Source organism: Staurois parvus, unplaced genomic scaffold, assembly GCF_062004578.1.
Source record: "Staurois parvus isolate SC_StPar_1 unplaced genomic scaffold, SC_StPar_1.0 ptg001810l, whole genome shotgun sequence".
Taxonomy (NCBI): domain Eukaryota; kingdom Metazoa; phylum Chordata; class Amphibia; order Anura; family Ranidae; genus Staurois; species Staurois parvus.
Genome location: NW_028319606.1, coordinates 167,050 through 189,089, shown reverse-complemented (window position 1 = coordinate 189,089; position 22,040 = coordinate 167,050). Strand labels below are relative to the sequence as shown.

Genomic DNA, 22,040 nt, shown 5'->3' with positions numbered 1-22,040 from the left:
CAGTATTTTGCTCGGCTTGTAATTCAGATGAGTCAAACAAAAAGTTTTCATTATCCTGAAATTTTGAAAATATGGATATTTTGTGAAAAGTTCACCTTTTTCCCAGGAAATGCATTAGTCAAAGTCAGAGTCAAAGGGGAAGGTAAAATTAAGGTGGTTTGTGGTGTTGTTTAGGGCCCTTTCACATGGGTGGCATTGGTCATTGTGAATAGATTCCATAGTGAATTGGAAGTTTACTATTTTTACTGTTCTAATTTTACTATTCCATGTAGACAAAGATGGGAGACAGAGATTGATGTGTCCTTAGGGGAAACATGGGATCAAATATTACAGAATTGGTTTGAATATCCTCTACTCACAGAGTGACCCAGCTTTTCATTCTGTATAGGGCTTTTTGTACTCCGAAGCTGCTGCATAGGCTGGGCAGAAAAGAAAATCCTGAATGCGTAAGATGTGCTCAATCTCCTGGCTCCTTTATGCATCTGTTCTGGAGGTGCCCAAAATGATATCGGTATTAGAAGTGTTAGATATATTAAATTTTGTATATAATATTGCATTGATTCCAGATCACGTTCTATGTCTTTTGGGGTATGTAAATGATAATAATTTGGATCACGACCAGGAAGTTGCCGCTGTAAGATCACTTTTTATAGCTTGTAAGCTAATAGCCTCTTGTTGGGTCTCACCCAACCCTCTTATTCTCGGGAACTGGATCCAGGAAATGGATTACCATGTAACATTTGAAAAATATACTTCTGCTCAATGCAATGCCTCTTAGAAGTATGAGAGGGTGTGGAGCAAATGGATAGATGCATTGCGTTCCAGTTCTAACATTAATTCTAATTTATATTCAAGGTTGGGTATGTTCTTAGTTATTAGTAGAGTGGGATGGCCCGTCACAGAGAAGTCTCTATACATTACTTGCTCTGAAATATTATTTTTGAATATTTCTGAATATATTTGATTATTTTAGAATATCCTTGAATACCTCTGAAAAACAAATGGTAATGAACCAAACGTAAACATAAGGGCTGGGACAGTGATAATAATGGGGGATTTTAACTACCCTGATATTGGAGTATTGGCACTGCAGGAACAGTTAAAGGTCAAAAAATTATAAACCTACTACAGTACAATTTTATGGTACAGTTCATAGAGGCCCCAACTAGGAATGATGCTCTGCTGGACCTGGTAATGTCAAACCATGCAAGGCTTATTACGAATGTCCATATAAAAGAACATCTGGGTAGCAGTGACCATAATATGATTTCATTTGTTGTTAGCTGTAAACAACACATAAGGAAAAAATAAAAACACAACTTTTGGGGGCAAATTTTCCAAGGCTGAGGGCTGCTCTCCAAGATTGGGAGGGAAGAACACAGAACAGAAATGGGAGTTCTTCAAAAAGACTGTATGTGAACATATTGCAAAATATTTTCCCATGGGCAATAAGTATAAAGGGCTAAAAATAAAAGTTAGGCTCACGTCCAAAGTTAAAAAAGCTATAAATAATAAGTAAAGAGCTTTAAAAAATATATAAAAATTAAGGAACACTATCATTGTATAGATGTTACAAAGAATATAACAGAATATATAAAAAGGAAATCAAGGACGCAAAAATTCAAAATGAACAGATTACAAAAGAAATGAGAAAAAAAATTTCAAATATATTAATAGTAAAAAGGTCAGGTCTGAACATGTAGGCCCTTTACAAAATAATCTAGAGTGGGTGACTGGGGACAAATAGAAGGCAAATGTACTAAATACCTTCTTCAGCTCTGAGTATACAAAGGAGCATGGGGGAGCTCTTGTCCATAATGGGCATGGTATTGACACAGCTCCAGATGATCCACATTGGTTCACAGTTGATATGATCCAAAAATATTTCGACCGAATAAAGGTGAATAAAGCACCTGAACCGGATGGCATACACCCACGGGTCCTTAAATAATTGAGCTCTGTCATTTCAAAGCCACTGTTTCTCATTTCTAGGGACTCTTTAGAGGATCAAAATCTTTACCAAGTAATTATAGACTTTAGTTTTACTTCTATAGTTGGGAAGATACTGGAGAGTTTAATAAAAGAGCACATAGATGAGTTCTTGCTGGAAATAATATTTTAATTAACAGACAGCATGGATTCATGAAAGACAGAAGTTGTCAAACAAATTGGATTTCTTTTTATGAGGAGGTGAGCAAAACCTTGGACAGATGGGTGGCGGTGGATGTGGTATACTTGGACAGAGGGGTGGCGGTGGACGTGGTATACTTGGACAGAGGGGTGGCGGTGGATGTGGTATACTTGGACAGAGGGGTGGCGGTGGACGTGGTATACTTGGACAGAGGGGTGGCGGTGGACGTGGTATACTTGGACAGAGGGTTGAAGGTGGACGTGGTATACTTGGACAGAGGGGTGAAGGTGGACGTGGTATACTTGGACAGAGAGGTGGCGGTGGACGTGGTATACTTGGACAGAGGGGTGGCAGTGGACGTGGTATACTTGGACAGAGGGGTGGCGGTGGACGTGGTATACTTGGACAGAGGGGTGGCGGTGGACGCGGTATACTTGGACAGAGAGGTGGCGGTGGACGTGGTATACTTGGACAGAGGGGTGGCAGTGGACGTGGTATACTTGGACAGAGGGGTGGCGGTGGACGTGGTATACTTGGACAGAGGGGTGGCGGTGGACGTGGTATACTTGGACCGAGGGGTGGCAGTGGACGTGGTATACTTGGACAGAGGGGTGGCGGTGGACGTGGTATACTTGGACAGAGGGGTGGCGGTGGACGTGGTATACTTGGACAGAGGGGTGGCGGTGGACGTGGTATACTTGGACAGATGGGTGGCGGTGGACGTGGTATACTTGGACAGAGGGGTGGCGGTGGACGTGGTATACTTGGACAGAGGGGTGGTGGTGGACGTGGTATACTTAGATTTTGCAAAAGCGTTTGACACAGTTCCCCACACACGGCTAATGTGTAAGGTAAAGTCTATGGGCTTGGAAAAATCCGTATGTAAATGGATAGAAAACTGGCTAAAAGATCGTATTCATGAATCCATGCTGTCTGTTGATTAAAATATTTTTTTCCAGCAAGAACTCATCTGTTTGGTCTTTTATTAACCTCTCTAGCGGTCTGATTATGTCCATATTTCTGTGCTCAAAGCGGTACATTTTTTTTGCATGGAAATATGTCATTTTTTTATTGTAGGCCTGTAATTTTTAGGAATAACTCACTGAAATCTGTCCGAACAAGAGTCTAGTAAACATCCCGGGTATGTTAAAATTTGAAACACGAAATCATATATTATAATTAAATAATCATAAAAAATAATAATAAATTTAATTCAATAATATAATCAAACCAAAAACACTGAAATTTTAAATATAGCGCCAAGTTCGCACATCGCTGAGCAAAGTCACAGAATTGAAGAAAAAATAAAAAAGTGAGCGCTCTCTCAACAGCAGCCAATGCACTCAAGGTAATCACAGCAAAACCCTCAAAATACACAAGAATATAAGGAGTGCGGCGCTAATAAATATGTGTCTCAAGTGAACTAAAACACAAATATAATAAGCAAAAATAAATATATCAGATGAATATATCAAATAAATAATAATGTCCAAATAAAACGCAGGATCTTGCATGAAGTGAAAAGAACCAGGATCCAACAGTAAAATTGCGCACTCACCGGACGCGCTATATAAAAGCGCATGTGTAGTATGACCACTGGAAATCCATCATACGGGGACAATAGATAGCCATCCAGGAACAGATGATCTCAGTGTAATGGACAACTTCCAGATCCAGAAATCCCCTTAAGATTGGGTGAATGATAAGTAAGGGACTCCCTCCGGTGGTGAAGATGAGAAATGGAATTACCTGAAATATGTTAGCTCCAGATAGGAGCCAAAAAACACCTCATAGTGTAGTATGTAAAAAGCAAAAACGTTTATTCCAAAAATTTTTTTGAACTTAAAAAACAGGGCAGAAACACTGTGACAGTGAACAATGAATGGGAGTGTGACTGACCCAAAAGTAAGATGGCCGCCGGGCCTCCTCGTGGCTCCAGGCGGCTGAATGTCACGCTCTGCTGGCTCCTCCTAAGGCCTTTCGTGCTCCTGCACATCATCAGAGGGGAGGCCAACAGAAGCATGACAGACCTCTCTCCCTATGTACCGTTGTGCGGCAATCGCGCATGCGCAAATCGGCGCCGCCATTTTGCCGTGGTCGGCACAAGTGCGCATGCGCGGATCCGCGGGCGCCATTTTGCCATAGGTCTGAAATCATATTTCAGACAGCACTCTCAACTAAGGGAATACTATGCCACCACAGCACACCGAAGTTGATCCTATTGAATCCAGACCTTAAGTACTCTATGATAGTGCATGTAATACAGCACCATCGACATATTAAAGGTTATTGTCACTCATAAGGAGTCACTTTACAGGTGCCATTATATTGGAGATCTGAATGAATGTACAAATGAAATGTCATATTTAGGCATAGTCAAAAAAGCCAAAACTTAAAATACGGGCAGAGGCGCCAGTGGATCTGGCTGCAACATCAAAATATTTTATAATAATTATGTCATTTTAAATGACACAAGTCACTCGCATTGTATCACTAAATTGACAACAATCAATATTCATAAATAGACAGGTGAATGCCCAATATGCACACATATAAAATATAATACAAAAATGTGTGGAATATAATAAAAATAAAATAAACAAGAGGGATCTCCATTTTAAAGTCCAATGGTTAGAACTTGTCATAATGTTACCAGCATATTAAGGTAAAAAAGAACAAAAAATAAATCGAATGTAAAAAGTCTAAATATACGCTCCCTACACATCAAAAGACACCCTGACACTCATATTTAACACTGAGAAACCAACATGAATGGTTATGATAATTTTAACTCGCGGTAACCGCTATAGATAGCAATGATAATTTTAATCAATAATAGTAAAATGTCATTAAGAATGGCCAAAAATGCAAAGAAGCGTCATCCCCTTTCAAATATCACTAAAAAATAGGGGGGGGGAGAGAATAAACCTAGACCAAGAAAGATAATAGGGCAAATTACAGTAATATTATGATATTATTAGCTATTGGCAATAAAACTATTGACGTCGATTTCAATGTTAAGTCCCAGAGGGTATAAAGTACCCAGCTCATATACCCATCTTGTTTCCGCCTGGGACACTGCACGTGTTTTGTTCACACCCCTCCAGTGGGGAGTGACGACGTCAATAGCGGTAAACTTAAGAGAAGTGGGATCCATATTATGATGTATTCTGTAATGGTTCGACAGGGAATGGTCTTTATACCCTTTTCTGATGTTTGCCACGTGTTCTCGCAAGCGGTCCCTTAACCGCCTTGTGGTGCGTCCCACGTACTGTTTTAGACAGGGGCATTGAAGTAAATAAACAACATATCTGCTATAGCAGGAGATAAAATTCTTGATGACATATGTTCTGCCTGTTGTATGTGATGTAAACTCAGTGATCCTGCGTTTCCTACTATTGTCGCATCTGCAGATCACGCATCTGTTACATGGACTAAACCCCTTCATGTCAGAAAACAGGGAGACACAGGCTGGGGGATCTACCACATTAGGTGCTAAATTATGCCTAATAGATACAGCTTTCCTGAACATAATTTCAGGTCGTTCAGGCAAGATGTTACTCAGAATTGAATCAGAAAGTAAAATATCCCAATTTCTCTTAATCAATCCACTAATGGCTTTATGCTGTATATTATAAGTAGTGACGAACGGGCAGACTTTAGTTTGAATAAGTCTGTGATTATCCTGTAACATAACTTCCCTATCAGAGTCCGCAACTGACTGTATTGTTTCCATCAGACTACTGCTACTGTAGCCCTTCTCCACAAATCTCTCCCTCAAGACCATAGCCTGGGAATAATACGCATCCAAGTTAGTACAGTTACGCCTTATCCTAGTAAATTGGCCCCGTGGAATGTTCGCTAACCAAGAAGGGTGATGACAGCTGTGCGTGGGGATGTAGCTATTACGGTCCGTGGACTTGAAAAAAGACTCCGTAATTATCTTTCCTTCTACATTAAAGAGTGTAAGATCAAGGAAGTTTATTTGCGATTTACTGTACACATATGTTAAACTTACAGTTGTGTCCAAAATTATTCAACCCCCACTGAAATTGAGTGTTTTGGCCAGTTTGACATTGCTTTTGATCATTCAGTCATCTTGCTTACATTTACATTAAAGAGGCACTTGTAGGTCAGACAAATATAACATAACAGTTATAATGAAATAACCACAAATGTCTTTTCTGTGCTCACAGCATTATCAGTTTTATTCAACCCCCAAGTGACATTCAATCTTAGTACTTAGTACAGCATCCTTTTACAGTTATAACAGCTTTTAAACGTGAAGCATAGCTTGACACAAGTGTCTTGCAGCGATCTACGGGTATCTTCGCCCATTCTTCATGGGCAAAGGCCTCCAGTTCAGTCACATTCTTAGGCTTGCGCACTGCAACTGCTTTCTTTAAGTCCCACCAGAGGTTCTCAATCGGATTTAAGTCTGGTGACTGCGATGGCCACTCCAAAATGTTCCAGCCTTTCCTCTGCAACCATGCTCTAGTGGACTTGGAGGTATGCTTGGGATCATTGTCCTGTTGAAAGGTCCAACGTCTCCCAAGCCTCAGGTGTGTGACGGACTGCATCACGTTTCCATCCAATATCTCCTGGTACTGAAGAGAATTCATGGTACCTTGCACACGCTGAAGCTTCCCTGTACCTGCAGAAGCAAAACAGCCCCAAAGCATGATTGACCCTCCACCATGCTTCACAGTAGGCAAGGTGTTCTTTTCATCATAGGCCTTGTTCTTCCTCCTCCAAACATAGCGTTGATCCATGGGCCCAAACAGTTCTAATTTTGTTTCATCAGTCCACAGAACACTATCCCACAACTTTTGTGGTTTGTCCACATGGCTTTTGGCATACTGCAGTCGACTCTTCTTATTCTTTGGAGACAGCAAGGGGGTACGCCTGGGAGTTCTGGCACGGAGGCCTTCATTACGCAGTGTGCGTCTTATTGTCTGGGCTGAAACTTCTGTACCCACATCTGACAAATCTTTTCTCAGTTCCTCAGCAGTCACACGGGGACTTCTCTCCACTCTACGCTTCAGGTAGCGCACAGCAGTCGAAGTCAGCATCTTCTTTCTGCCACGACCAGGTAGCGTTTCAACAGTGCCCTTTGCCTTGAATTTGCGAATGATGCTTCCTAAGGTGTCTCTTGGTATGTTTAACATCTTTGCAATCTTCTTATAGCCATTGCCCTTCCTGTGAAGAGAAATCACCTCTTCTCTTGTCTTCCTGGACCATTCTCTTGCCTTCACCATGTTTGTAACCACACCAGTAAATGTCTAGAAGGAGCTGAGTATCACAGTCATTTTAAAGCTGCCTAATTGGTGCTTATTATGCTTGATTGCTGCTCGGTGACATCCACAGGTGTTTTCAATACCTGATGGAAAGCACCTGTATGAACCTCTGTTCTTCAGAGTGGTAGTCTTTAAGGGGTTGAATAATTGTGGCAATGAAGAAACCACATAAGAACCATTTACTACTGTATTACATAAACAATTGATGTCATTTTAGTTGCATTTGGGTAGTTACAACGTCCTTGTAGGATTTGATTCTGAATACAATTCCAAATGTACACTATAGTCCCTAAACCCCTTTACAGCATTGGGGGTTGAATAATTTTGGACACAACTGTATATTGTGTGTGTTGTTATTCAATGTTCCAAAGAAGTTCACAAGTGATTCCTCACTACCATTCCATAGGAGGAGGACATCATCGATGTATCGCCCATAGAGTGCCAATTCGGGCCAATCTCTGGCATAAATGATGTCCTCCTCCCATCTCGCCATAAAAAGATTAGCGAGACTGGGGGCAAACTTGGCCCCCATGGCCACACCCTTGATCTGCAAATAGTAGGTCTTATTAAACCAAAAATAATTATTGGTCATTGCGAAATCAAGTAATTTGAGAATAAACTCTTTCTGTATAGCCGGCAAACTACTATGATGTGATAAGTAATAGTCAACTGCTTCCATTCCATCACCATGTTTGATGTTGGTGTATAGTGAGGAGACATCCGCCGTCACAAGGAATGTATCTGTTGATATTGTAAAATCTTTAATTAGATTAAGTACCTGTTTAGTGTCTTTAAGGTAAGCAGGCGTTTGTATTACCAATGGTTGCAGGAAATGGTCGATATATTCGCCCACCTTTGAGCAAAGGGATCCTATACCGCTTATTATTGGGCGTCCCGGGGGTTTGGTAGGATTCTTGTGAATCTTTGGAAGTATATACAAAATGGGCAGTTTAGGTGCAATTGGAATGAGAAAAGCTTTCTCCTTTTTATTTAAGATTCCTTGTTCAAAGCCGTAGTTAACGATTTTTATATTATATTATATTCTTGTAAAGTCACTTGTAAAGTCACAGAATTGTTTTCAGTGTCTGATGACGAATTTCCCCCACGAATCATTATCACTCAATTCTGCAAGTGGTTCTAATTTACTATCGCTGTTCTCTAGCCGGTCTAAAACCGCTTTTGACATAAAGGGACGCTTTTTGAACGCCATGGACGTTTCTCAGTTTCCAGGCAGAAAGAACAGTAAAAATGCAGGCAGGACACAGGACAAAGCACTCGGGACAAAATGTATGTGAAATGGTTTGATACAGGAATGTTATACTATGTGATTTTAGTGTATTTAGTGAATGTCACTTTTTGACATTTTTAAATTTCCCGCCAGTTCCGTCCCCCGTACGTCCCGACGTCGCAGAGAACGGAACCCAGAAGACAGATGCCGGCATCGGCCGGAGGACATGGCCGGGGACACTGCAGGAGGGACATCGCGGGAGCGCAGGACAAGGCAAACTCTCCAGTATCTTCCAAACTATAAAAGTTAAACTAACAGGTCTATAATAATAATAATAATATAACTGGGTACTAATATTTATAGGTAAGGTTGATCCAGGAAATATCCAATTACCTCTCGGGGGGTCAGGAAGGAATGTTTTCCCCTGCAGGAGCAAATTAGTTCATGCTTTATAGGGGTTGTTTTTTTGCCTTTTTTGGATCATTTGTGTATATAGGATTGCATAATTTATTTTCACTTTTATTAGTTTAACTATGTGGACTTGTGTCTTTTTCAACCAGACTATGTAATGACATTGATATTGCCCAGCTTGGCAATTTGTTTGTATTGTTTGTTTTTTTACTATTTTTCTGAATGTTTTTTTTCTATTTGTCTGAATGTTTTTTTTTCTTTTTGTCTGAATGTTTTTTTTCTATTTGTCTGAATGTTTTTTTTTTTTTGTTTTTTTTTAATTTATTATAAAAATTAAAAAAAAGAAAGAATTGGAACAGGATGAAATGGACGTCACTTCTGTGGCATCTGAGTCAGTTCAGGTTTTTTTTTCAGTCTGAAACCTGAGCTTAATGGACCCATGTTAGGTTTATGGGTAGGTAGATGTAAATGGACATGTGTCCATTTTCATCCTTTTACCTCAGATCCATCATGTTTAGGTCCAAAAACTGGAAAATGATGCAAACTTTTTCTGTTTTTCTTTCAGACCTAGCTGGACTAAGGCTGGCCATACATTATACAATTATCTTCCAATTTTCTGCCCAATTTCCTTTAGATTTACCTTCAACTGTGTAGTGCAAGGGCCTGCCTAATTGGATACAACTGAAAGTGTTGTTTAGGTTTGTCCTCCTATTATATGGTTTTTGGTAAATCTAAACCAAAAATCTCCAGATAATTGTATAATGTATGGCCAGCCTTAGAAGTAATTAGATGTAAATATACACCTGACGTCAGTTTACATCCACATGCCCACAGACTGACATTAAACTTCTGTTCAGATCTGCCTGAAAAACCAACGGAACGGCAATGTGAACAGAACCTTAGGGTGCAATGGGTCTTAGATTGCTCTGGAGGGTTACAGAAGCCCTGTTCAAATATGCTGGAATTGTTGTTGTGCCAAAAAATGTCTCCTTATGAGCATCAATATTTTATTTTATTTTTTTCACAGAAAAGAAAACAGTGAAAAAAAGTGAAATAAAAAAAAAGCACACAAAATTGGTCAAAAACACAAGGATAAATAAACAGTCACTAAACCGCCCCTAAAAATATTCACCCTTTAATTAAAAAAAAAAAAAAAAGAGTATATATTATTATTTTTAACAAATTTCACCTAAGTTGAATTTGAGTTCCCTCTGGTTAAAATCCACCTCAGGTGAAACTGGTTGCGACCAAGTGCCAGGTGGGCGCGAAACACATTATCCTCTACTGTCCCCCACTATTGCATAACGTCCATGGGGTTGATTTACTAAAATGGGAGAGTGCAAAATCTGGTGCACCCGTGCATGGTAGCCAATCCGGTTAAAAATTCAGCTTGTTCAGTTAAGCTTTGACCAAAAAAAAAAAATGGAAGCCGATTTTCCTGGTTTCTGTGCAGAGTTCCACCAGTTTTAATAAGGTCCCTGTTCACATTTGAGTGTTTTGTCGCCTGTAGAAAAACACCTGTCGCTCAAAAAAGTACATGCGCTACTTTTCAGGCAGATTTGAGCACTTTTGTCCCCATAGACTTGAATGAAAAATGCCTGAACAGCAAGAAATTAGCGTTTTCAAGCGATTTTTCAAGCGTTTTTTTCCTGCGTTTTCAGTTTTCCTTTTCTAGCATCACTCCACCCCTTTTAAACACACATCTTGTGATCAAAATGGAGTAGAGTCTGCTTCTGGAAACTGAGACATTCATTGCTCTCATTCGTGGCCACCTCTGCATCTATGATCCAAAGGATCCCCATTATAAGAGCCGGGCAACAACCACCAGAGCCTGGGAGGAAGGGGGACGAAACTTGCTGATCCAGTGGAACATCTACACTGCTCCCCAGACCAAGAAGAAAGGTACAGAATATCTGTGTAAAGCAGCCATGTGCTGGATTCTGGTTTTCCTGTTGTATGTCCATCGACCACATCTACATAGGTTTCTATTGGCCACAGCAACAACACATAAATGAAAAACGCCTAAAAAAACGCCTATAATATTTGCAAATCTGCTAAAAAAAAACTTGAAAAAATTCATCTCAGTGTGAATGTAGCTTACATCAACCCCCATGTGTTTTGCTTTATGAATAAAATAGTCAAGAAGTGTAGCCATCCAGAATTATGGTGGGTTCTCTGGTGAAACTGGTACTGGAAAATCAGTTTTGCCTGAATCACTCACTTTGTTACAGTGAAGGAACAGTGAAGGAAATAAGTATTTGATCCCCTGCTGATTTTGAATGTTTGCCCACTCACAAAGAAATGATCGGTCTAAAAATCGAATGTTCGGTGTATTGTAACACTGAGAGACAGAATAGCAACAAAAAATTCAGCAGAAATGCATGTCTAACAAATTATGCATTGATTTACATGTTCATTGAGCCCCTATCATTCAGCAGGATTTCTGGCTACCAGGTGTCTTTCATACAGGTAACAAGCTGAGATTAGAAGCAGTCTCTTAAAGGGAGTGCTGCTAATCTCGTTTTGTTACCTGTATAAAAGACACCTGTCCACAGGAGCAATCAAACAATCAGATTCCAAACGTTCCACCATGGCAAAGACCAAAGAGCTGTCCAAGGATGTCAGGGACAAGATTGTAGACCTACACAAGGCTGGACTGGGCTACCAAATTATCTCCAAGCAGCTTGGTGAGAAGGTGACAACAGTTGGTGCAATCATTCGCAAATGGAAGAAACACAAAACAACTGTCAGTCTCCCTAGGTCTGGTGCACCATGCAAGATCTCACCTCGTGGAGTGTCAATAATCATGAGAACAGTGAGGAATCATCCCAGAACTACACGTGAGGATCTTGTCAATGATCTCCAGGCAGCTGGGACCAAAGTCACCAAGAAAACAATTGGTAACACACTACGCCAACAAGGATTGAAATCCTGCAGTGCCTGCAAGGTCCCTCTGCTCAAGAAAGCACATGTCCAGGCCCATCTGAAGTTTGCCACTGAACATCTGAGTGATGCAGAGGAGGACTGGTTGAAAGTGTTGTGGTCAGATGAGACCAAAATCCAGCTCTTTGGCATCAACTCAACTCGCCGTGTTTGGAGGAGGAGGAATGCTGCCTATGACCCCAAGAACACCATCCCAACTGTCAAACATGGTGGTGGAAACATTCTGCTTTGGGGGTGTTTTTCTGCTAAGGGGACAGGACAACTGCACCGCATCAAAGGGACGATGGACGGGGCAATGTACCATCAAATCTTGGGTGAGAACCTTCTTTCCTCAGCCAGGGCATTGAAAATGGGTCGTGGATGGGTGTTCCAGCATGAAAATGACCCAAAACACATGGCCAAGGCAACAAAGGAGTGGCTGAAGAAGAAGCAGCACATTAAGGTCCTCGAGTGGCCTAGCCAGTCTCCAGACCTTAATCCGATTGAAAATCTGTGGAGGGAGCTGAAAGTTCGAGTTGCTAAACGTCAGCCACCAAACCTTAATGTCTTTGAAAGGATTTGCCAAGAGGAGTGGCAGGGGATCAAATACTTATTTCCTTCACTGTATAAAGCACTTTTTGAGCACATTGCACTTGTTGTACATTGCTTTTCTTCTTGCTGTAAAGGCAGAACTCTGGTCAAAACATTTATTTTCAAAGCAAAGTGAATGATTCAGGCAAAACTGATTTTCCAGTGCCAGTTTCACCAGAGAACAGGGGCGGACTGACAACTCATGGGGCCCCCGGGCAATAGGGGATCATGGGGTCCCTGTGTCCTTGCCCAAACTCATAAAAGCCTATAAAAAAGGTACCAGGGGCATCTCATGGAGCCCCCTACTGACCCCGGGCCCTCGGGCAGTGCCTGAGTTTCCAAATGGTCAGTCCGTCCCTGCCAGAGAACCCAACATAATTCTGTATGGCTACACTTCTTGCATTTAAATGTTTAGTGCTCGTCTTGTCCAGGGGTTCAGGGAAAAGCTGTACTTACCCATTCCTCCAATCCTCGGGAAAACAGCGCTCCCCCATGTCCAGCGGTGGACTGTTCCTGCTGTCCTCACGTCTGGAGCCAGTCTATGGGCGTGATGATATCAGGAAGAGCCCATTCATCACTAGTACCCAAGTGGATTAGGAAAGTATATCTTTGCTTTCCAAGCCCCTAGACAAAAACAAGCATTTAACCCATGCAGTGCAGGCGCAGCCCCTCTGCATGGGAAAATAATAATTGTACTTGGAATCTTCTTCAATATCCTGCTGTCCTAAGTTCTTTTATTATACCCAAAACTATAACAAATCTGTTTTGCAGGTTTTATGGCAATTTTCCTTTGCTGCTAATAAGAATTGTTCTTATGCATTTATGTGATCATGTTATTACCAATATCCATGTACTAGATTTCTCTACTGGGAATTCTTTAACTTTGATAATATACCGTATTTTTCGCTCCATAAGACGCACTTTTTTCCTCCCAAAAAAGGGGGGAAAATATCAGTGCGTCTTATGGAGCGAATATAAAGCGGCCAGTCCGGTATTTCCGCCGCCACCATGTCAGAATACCGGGTCGGCTGCTCAGCTCTTCTCTGCTGCAGGACCTTACCTGTTCCTCGGTCCAGGGCTGCAGTCTTCCCGCGCCGGCTTCTGTGACAGCCGGGTGCCCACTGTGCATGCGTGAGAAGCGCTGCGCTTTTTGAATGGTCCGGCGTCTTCTGGGACACATGACAGGTCCCAGAAGACGCCGGGCCATTCACAAAGTGCAGCTTTTCTTGCGCATGCACAGTGGGAACCTGGCTGTCACAGCCGGGTGCCCACAGTAAAGGGAGGACAACTCCGCGGAAGTGGGAGCGGGTACCTGTCAAATTCAGGTACCCGCTCCCCCTCCCTCCCCAAAGGTCCGCAGTCTCTTGGTCATCCCCTGTACTGTCTGCAGTCTCTGGTCATCTCCTGTACTTTGTCCGCAGTCTCTGGTCATCCCCTGTACCGTGTCCGCAGTCTCTGGTCATCTCCTGTACCGTGTCCGCAGTCTCTGGTCATCCCCTGTACTGTGTCCGCAGTCTCTGGTCATCCCCTGTACTGTGTCCGCAGTCTCTGGTCATCCCCTGTACTGTGTCCGCAGTCTCTGGTCATCCCCTGTACTGTGTCCGCAGTCTCTGGTCATCCCCTGTACTGTGTCCGCAGTCTCTGGTCATCTCCTGTACTGTGTCCGCAGTCTCTGGTCATCTCCTGTACTGTGTCCGCAGTCTCTGGTCATCTCCTGTACCGAGTCCGCAGTCTCTGGTCATCTCCTGTACCGTGTCCGCTGTCTCTGGTCATCTCCTGTAGTAGGTCCGCAGTCTCTGGTCATCCCCTGTACTGTGTCCGCAGTCTCTGGTCATCTCCTGTACCGTGTCCGCAGTCTCTGGTCATCTCCTGTACCGTGTCCGCAGTCTCTGGTCATCTCCTGTACCGAGTCCGCAGTCTCTGGTCATCTCCTGTACTGTGTCTGCAGTCGCTGGTCATCCCCTGTACTGTGTCCACAGTCTCTGGTCATCTCCTGTACTGTGTCCGCAGTCTCTGGTCATCTCCTGTAGTAGGTCCGCAGTCTCTGGTCATCCCCTGTACTGTGTCCGCAGTCTCTGGTCATCGACCTCTTTGTTTCCCGCTCCCTCAACCTCCTAGCGATCACGGAAACCTGGATCCAGCCCACTGATTCTACCTCCCCTGCTGCACTCTCCTACGGAGGTCTCACCTGGACCCACTCACCCAGGCCTAACGGTCGTAAAGGTGGTGGGGTTGGTCTGCTCCTGTCACCGCAGAGCACCTTCCGAGTCCTCCCAAACCCCCCCTCCCTATCCTTCTCCTCCTTCGAGGCCCACTGCCTCCGACTATTCTCCCCAACCCCCCTGAAGATTGCTGTGATATACCGGCCTCCTGGATCCATACCTCGCTTCCTGGATGACTTCTCCTCCTGGCTACCCTTCTTCCTCTCCTCTGAGCTACCCACCATAATTCTTGGGGATTTCAACATCCCTGTCAACCTCGACAACCCGGACACAGCCCGTCTCCTCCACCTTTGCACTTGAACAGTGCATACAATCCACCACCCACTCCGACGGAAATATCCTTGATCTTGTCTTCTCCAACCGATGCGCTCTCCACAACCTCACTAACACCCCCTTCCCTCTCTCTGACCACAACCTGATCACCTTCTCTATCTCCTCGTCCTCCAACGCCTACCCCTCCAAATGTCACACTACTACCAGCCGTAACCTCCACAACCTTAACCCTGCCTCCCTCCACTCTGCAGCTGATCAACTCCACGACCGCATCCTCCCCCTGTCCTGCCCCGACTTGGCTTTGACCGCCTACAACAATGCGCTCTCAACAGCCCTTGACTCACTAGCGCCTTTAACCACACGCAACATCAGACCCCGACCGCTCCAGCCCTGGCAGACTGATCACACCAAAACCCTCAAGCGACAAAGTCGTGCCCTAGAGCGACTATGGCGCAAAACCAAATCCAAACAAGCCTTCACCCGCTACAAATCTGCCTTCCGCACCTACACCTCCTCCCTCCATGCTGCCAAACAGGCCTACTTCTTGACCCTCATCAAGGCCCTCTCCTCCAATCCTCGCCGACTCTTCTCTGCCTTCAACTCTCTACTCTCTCCACCCCCACCTCCACCCAGCACCTCACTCACTGCCCTTGAGATTGCCAATCACTTCAAAAACAAAATTGACACAATTCGCAAGGACATTGCCGCAACTCACACGCCCTCTCAACCTTTCCCCTCTCACACAGCTACCCCCTTATCCCCCCTCCCCCTCGACATAACCCACAGGGACTTCGTCGCTGCTCAAACTTTCTCCAACCCCCTTCACCCTCACTCAGCTACCCCCTCATCACCCCTCTCCCACGGCCCCACCACTGCTCTGACCTCCTCTTCCACCCCACCCTACATTCCTCATACTGAAGCTCCCCCAACACTCCGCACCTTTGACCTTACTACCATCGAGGAAGTCTCCAAGATCCTCTCTGATGCCCGCCTCACCACCTGCCCCCTCGACCCTATCCCCTCACAACTCCTACGACCTTCCTCCTCCTCCATCCTACGCTCCCTCACCCACATCTTCAATCTCTCCCTCTCCTCAGGCACTTTCCCCTCCCCTCTGAAACATGCACACATCACCCCCATACTTAAAAAGCCCTCCCTGGACCCCAATGACCCGAACAACCTCAGACCCATCTCCCTGCTCCCATTTACATCTAAACTCCTCGAGCGCCTAGTCTACACCCGCCTATGCTCTCACCTCAACGACAACAACCTCCTCGATCCCCTACAGTCCGGCTTCCGTCCCCTACACTCCACCGAAACTGCCTTACTCAAACTCTCCAACGACCTGCTAACCGCCAAAGCTAATGGACACTACTCAGTGCTCCTACTCCTTGACCTCTCTGCGGCCTTCGACACAGTCGACCACCCCCTCCTCCTCAAAAAACTACACTCCCTCGGCCTCAGAGATTCTGCTCTCTCCTGGCTCTCATTCTACCTGTCACAACGCTCCTTCAGCGTTACCTATAATGCTACCACCTCCCCCTAACTCCCCCTCTCTGTTGGGGTCCCTCAAGGCTCTGTCCTCGGGCCCCTTCTCTTCTCCATCTATACCTCCTCCCTTGGCCAACTCATACACTCTCACGGCTTCAACTACCACCTCTATGCCGACGACACACAAATCTATCTCTCAACCCCCCACCTCACCCCCTTGGTCTCAGCCCGAATCACACACCTACTGAGCGACATATCAGACTGGATGTCACTCCACTTCCTTAAATTGAACCTCTCCAAAACCGAGTTTCTTGTCTTCCCCCCAGCCCGGACACCACCCCCCATTGATTTCTCCGTCACATCCAACAACGCTACCATCAAACCCGCCCCGCAGGCCAGAGTACTGGGTGTCATTCTGGACTCCAACCTATCCTTCCAGCCCCAAGTCCAATCTTTAACAAACTCGTGCAGACTCCACCTCCGCAACATCGCCAAAATCCGCACGTTCCTTACCCCAGAAACCACTAAACAGCTCATCCACTCCCTCATCATATCACGACTCGACTACTGCAACTCCCTCCTCACTGGCCTGCCTCGCCGCTGGCTATCCCCTCTTCAGTCCATCCTGAACACGGCTGCCAGACTCATTCACCTTTCCAACCGCTCTGTCTCCGCCACCCCCCTCTGCCAATCCCTCCACTGGCTTCCGATTGCGCAACGGATCAAATTCAAAATCCTAACGCTGACGTACAAAGCTGTCCACCATACTGCCCCGTACTACATCTCTGACCTAATATCCAAGTACCGCCCAGCTCGCACACTCTGCTCCTCACAAGACCTCCTTCTCTCTAGTTCCCTGGTCTCCTCCTCCCATGCCCGCCTCCAGGACTTCTCCAGGGTTTCACCCATCCTCTGGAACTCCCTGCCCCAACCCATCAGATTATCACCTACTCTCCTCTCCTTTAGGCGCACCCTGAAAACCCATCTCTTCAGGGAAGCCTACCCCACCCCCTGCTAACTTGCCGACCTCCTCCACTCTTCCTACCACTCCATCCCCCACAGCTATCTCCTCCTGTGCCACCACCCCCTCCCTCCTAGATTGTAAGCTCGAAAGAGCAGGGCCCTTGATCCCCTCATGTTTTGCATTGTATTGGTATTGTTCTGTCACATGTTCTGTCTCCCTTTGTAATGTACAGCGCTGAGCGAACTATTGGCGCTTTATAAATACTGTATAATAATAATAATAATCTCCTGTTCTGTGTCCGCAGTCTCTGATCATCTCCTGTAGTATGTCCGCAGTCTCTGGTCATCTCCTGTACCGTGTCCGCAGTCTCTGGTCATCTCCTGTACCGAGTCCGCAGTCTCTGGTCATCTCCTGTACCGAGTCCGCAGTCTCTGGTCATCTCCTGTACCGAGTCCGCAGTCTCTGGTCATCTCCTGTACCGAGTCCGCAGTCTCTGGTCATCTCCTGTACCGTGTCCGCAGTCTCTGGTCATCTCCTGTACTGTGTCCGCAGTCTCTGGTCATCCCATGTACTGTGTCTGCAGTCTCTGGTCATCCCGTGTACTGTGTCCGCAGTCTCTGGTCATCCTCTGTACTGTGTCCGCAGTCTCTGGTCATCTCCTGTACTGTGCCTGCAGTCTCTGGTCATCTCCTTTACTATGTCCGCAGTCTCTGGTCATCCCCTGTACTGTGTCCGCAGTCTCTGGTCATCCCCTGTACTATGTCCGCAGTCTCTGGTCATCCCGTGTACTGTGTCCGCAGTCTCTGGTCATCTCCTGTACTGTGTCCGCAGTCTCTGGTCATCTCCTATACTATGTCTGCAGTCCATTGGTTCAGAATATTTTCTGCTTGTTTTTCTCCTCTAAAACCTAGGTGTGTCTTATGGAGCGAAAAATACGGTATTTCATATTTTGCATGATAAAAGGATATTTGATACACAGAATATAACTGGATATAACATTTATAGGTAAAGTTGATCCAGGGAATATCCGATTGCCTCTCGGGGGATCAGGAAGGAATTGTTTCCCCAGCAGGAGCAAATTGGATCGTGCTTTGCTGGGTTTTTTCCTTCCTCTGGATCCACTGTGGATGTAGGATTATAACTTTTTTTTTTTTGGATGGACTTTTGTCTATTTTCAGCCAGACTAACTATGTAACTATGATAGATAATAGGATAGATACAAGGACAGACAATAACTGATCATTTTCTACGACATTTCTGTTTGCAGTTCACCTCTATTCAATGTAAATAGCAGGACACAGATCTGTAAATATAAGTGATGGAATGTTCTACATACCAAGCACCAGTGTGACGGCCAGCAGCAGCATCAGGACCAGGGTGCGGAGGGGGGTCATGTCGGAGGGATGTTGTTGGTCTCACTGATGTCGCTCTGTGTTTATCAGGGAACATTTTACAATAAAAGGGTGTGGCTGAGTGCCAGGGGGCGGGGCTACTCTGTGTACAAATGTGATGCCCGTCTGCAGTCTAGACAGTGTGTAAGCTTAATTCCAAAAGTGACTCAGTGATGCGAGTGATGCGAGTGATCGGAGAGATTGCTGCCAATGTTACACAACCTGCAGTCAGATACCCCAGACCAACATTACGAGGAGGGCTGAGAAAATTCCCTTTCAGATTTTCTCATTCTGTTACTTAACACACAAATTATTCACATGTCTCATTCAATCACATATCCCAAAAATAAGAGGATTATTCCTCAATTCAGGAGAGTGAGCAGCCATGAAATTCATTTCTTTACACCTCAATAGTTAAATGCAAATGTAAAAGAGTAGTTGATGCTTCAAACAGGGGTGGACTGACAACTTATGGGGCCCCCGGGCAATAGGGGATCATGGGGCCCCTGTGTCCTTGCCCAAATTCAAAGTACACCCAGAAAAGCCTATAAAAAGGTACCAGGGGCATTTCATGGGGCCCCCTACTGACCCTGGGCCCTCGGGCAGTGCCTGAGTGCTCGAACGGTCAGTCCGCCCCTGGCTTCAACTAAACTTCCAACCGAGGTAGTGAGTCAGTCAAGAGTAAATAACTTCAAACATGCTTGGGACAAGCATAGATCTATAAAAAAGTTAACAAAACCCCCCCCCCCCCCCCCAAAAAAAAAACAACAAAAAAAAGGAACAGACTCAGTGGACCACTCTGTCTTTTTCTGCTGTCACTTTTCTATGTTTCTAAGTTTCTAAATGCACATCCAAAACCACTGCTGTATACTACAGATGTGCAGTAACAAAAAAAAACCAAATAAAAAAACAAAAAAACACCCCCACCCTTTTGAAAAAAAAAACACGCAAAAAAAGCAAAAAGGAAAAAACAACAAAAAAAAAAACGAGCAGACTCAATGGACCACTTGGTCTTTTTCTGCCGTCATTTTTCTGTTTCTAAGTTTCTAAATGCACATCCAAAACCGCTGCTGTATACTACAGATGTGCAGTAGATAGCCTAGTATTATAGAGCCATGTATTCCAAACTGCATACAGCTGTTTCTGTGCACTGCACTGATGATGACCAACAAGCCTCCAACAGCTGTATGCAGCTTGCAATAAATGGTTTTAAATATTAGGCTGTGTTTGTACTCTATACCAGTGGTTCTAGATGTACAGCTGGCCACTAAGGCGTTAAGGAATGATTTGCATGGCTCCGCCCACTATCCCAAAATGTCCGCCTACTATCCTGAATAATCCAATAGGATTGTGAAAGACCTGGGCCACCTCTGGACACTCTGAGGAAAGAAACAAGGCACAAGCATAGTGCAATGTTGCAAATTGTGGATGTAGCCAAATTGCGCTTTGGAGGAGAGCTTACAGGGGCCTGGTTAAAAAACCTGAGGCAAGTACATTGTAACTGCAATAAATGCTTTAATTACTATGCTTCAAGTGAGAGTCTCAAAGAAGCATATAAACCTCAGCACAAAAACTCTTCCATTACATAAACTTGTCTGCACACAAGAGAATGTAATGTACTACATAGTGCAGGGGTTCAAAGTATGCAAGGTACAAAGTGTAAAAAGGTTTGCAATGCAAGGTACAAAGGGTCTGTAACACAGAGTGCAGGGGGCAGGAGTATGTAAAGGACAAAGTGCAGGGGTCAGGAGTATGTAAATGACAAAGTGCAGGGGGTCAGGAGTTTGTAAAGGACAAAGTGCAGGGGGTCAGGAGTTTGTAAAGGACAAAGTGCAGGGGTCAGGAGTATGTAAAGGACAAAGTGCAGGGGTCAGGAGTGTGTAAAGGACAAAGTGCAGGGGTCAGGAGTAACGAAGGGAGTGCATGAATGCGCAGATTTCAGGAGTCAGGAGTGTGTAATATACAGAATGCAGGGGCCAGGAGTATGTAATACAGAGAATGCAGGGGTCAGGACAATGAACACAGTGTTCAGGGGTCGAGCAAATGTAATGCACACAGTTAAGGGGTCAAGGGTATGTAATGCAGAGAGGTCAGGGGTCAAGAGTAGGCAATACATAAAGTGCAGAGGTCAGGAGTGAATATCTCACAGAGTGCAGTGTCAGGAGTGTATAATGCACAGACTGTAGGGACAGGAGTATGTAATGCACAGGATTTAGGGGTCAGTAGTATGTAACACACAGAGTGCAGGGTCATGAGTGTATAATGCACAGAATGTAGGGCCAGGAGTATGTAATACAGAGAATGCAGGGGTCAGGAGAATGAATAGTGTTCAGGGGTCGAGCGAACGTAATACACAGAGTTAAGAGGTCAAGGGTATGTAACGCAGAGAGTTCATGGGTCAAGAGTACGCAATACATAAAGTGCAGAGGTCAGGAGTGTATAATGCACAGAATGTAGGGCCAGGAGTATGTAATACAGAGAATGCAGGGGTCAGGAGAATGAATAGTGTTCAGGGGTCGAGTGAACGTAATGCACAAAGTTAAGGGGTCAAGAGTACACAATACATAAAGTGCAGAGGTCAGGAGTGTATAAAGCACAGAATGCAGGGACAGGAGTATGTAATGCGCAGAATTTAGGGGTCAAAATTATGTAACACACAGAGTGCAGATCTCAGGAGTATGGTGGTCAGATGTATGTAACATACACTGTATGTTACCTTTCCTGAACTAAAGTTTGTTTTTCTCCAAATGGTTCAATTGTACCTATTTTTGTCTAGAATATTAGTTTCCAATTGTTAATTAGAACATATACAATTATACAGAGACAAAATTCCAACTGTAGTAAAAAAATAAAAAAACTTGACAGTCCAGGTAACTTATTGCCCTCCACTTACTGTGCTGTTTCAGTCATTTTTGTGTTTATTAAAAGTCAGCAGCTACTAAAACTATAGCTGCTGACGTTTAATATACACACACTCACCTGTCCCAGGATCCAGCAAAGGTACTCACCTGCACCGCCCTTCCTCTCCCTCTTATACCTCTGGAGTCGGCATCTCAACTGTGGGCACCTAGCTGTGACAACTTGCGGGTTCAAGTGGGTGCCCACTGCGCATGTGTGAG

The 22,040-nt window shown here is 44.5% G+C and overlaps 1 long non-coding RNA gene across 1 annotated transcript in view; it reads right to left on the bottom strand.

Annotated features, from left to right (window-relative positions):
* The window catches only part of LOC149434182 (uncharacterized), a 34,023-nt gene extending 15,001 nt beyond the window's left edge, over positions 1–19,022 (bottom strand). The window contains exon 1 of the long non-coding RNA XR_016308800.1: positions 18,867–19,022. This is a non-coding gene — a long non-coding RNA (uncharacterized LOC149434182). The remainder of the gene's footprint in view (positions 1–18,866) is intronic.
* Between the last annotated feature and the right edge of the window lie 3,018 nt (positions 19,023–22,040).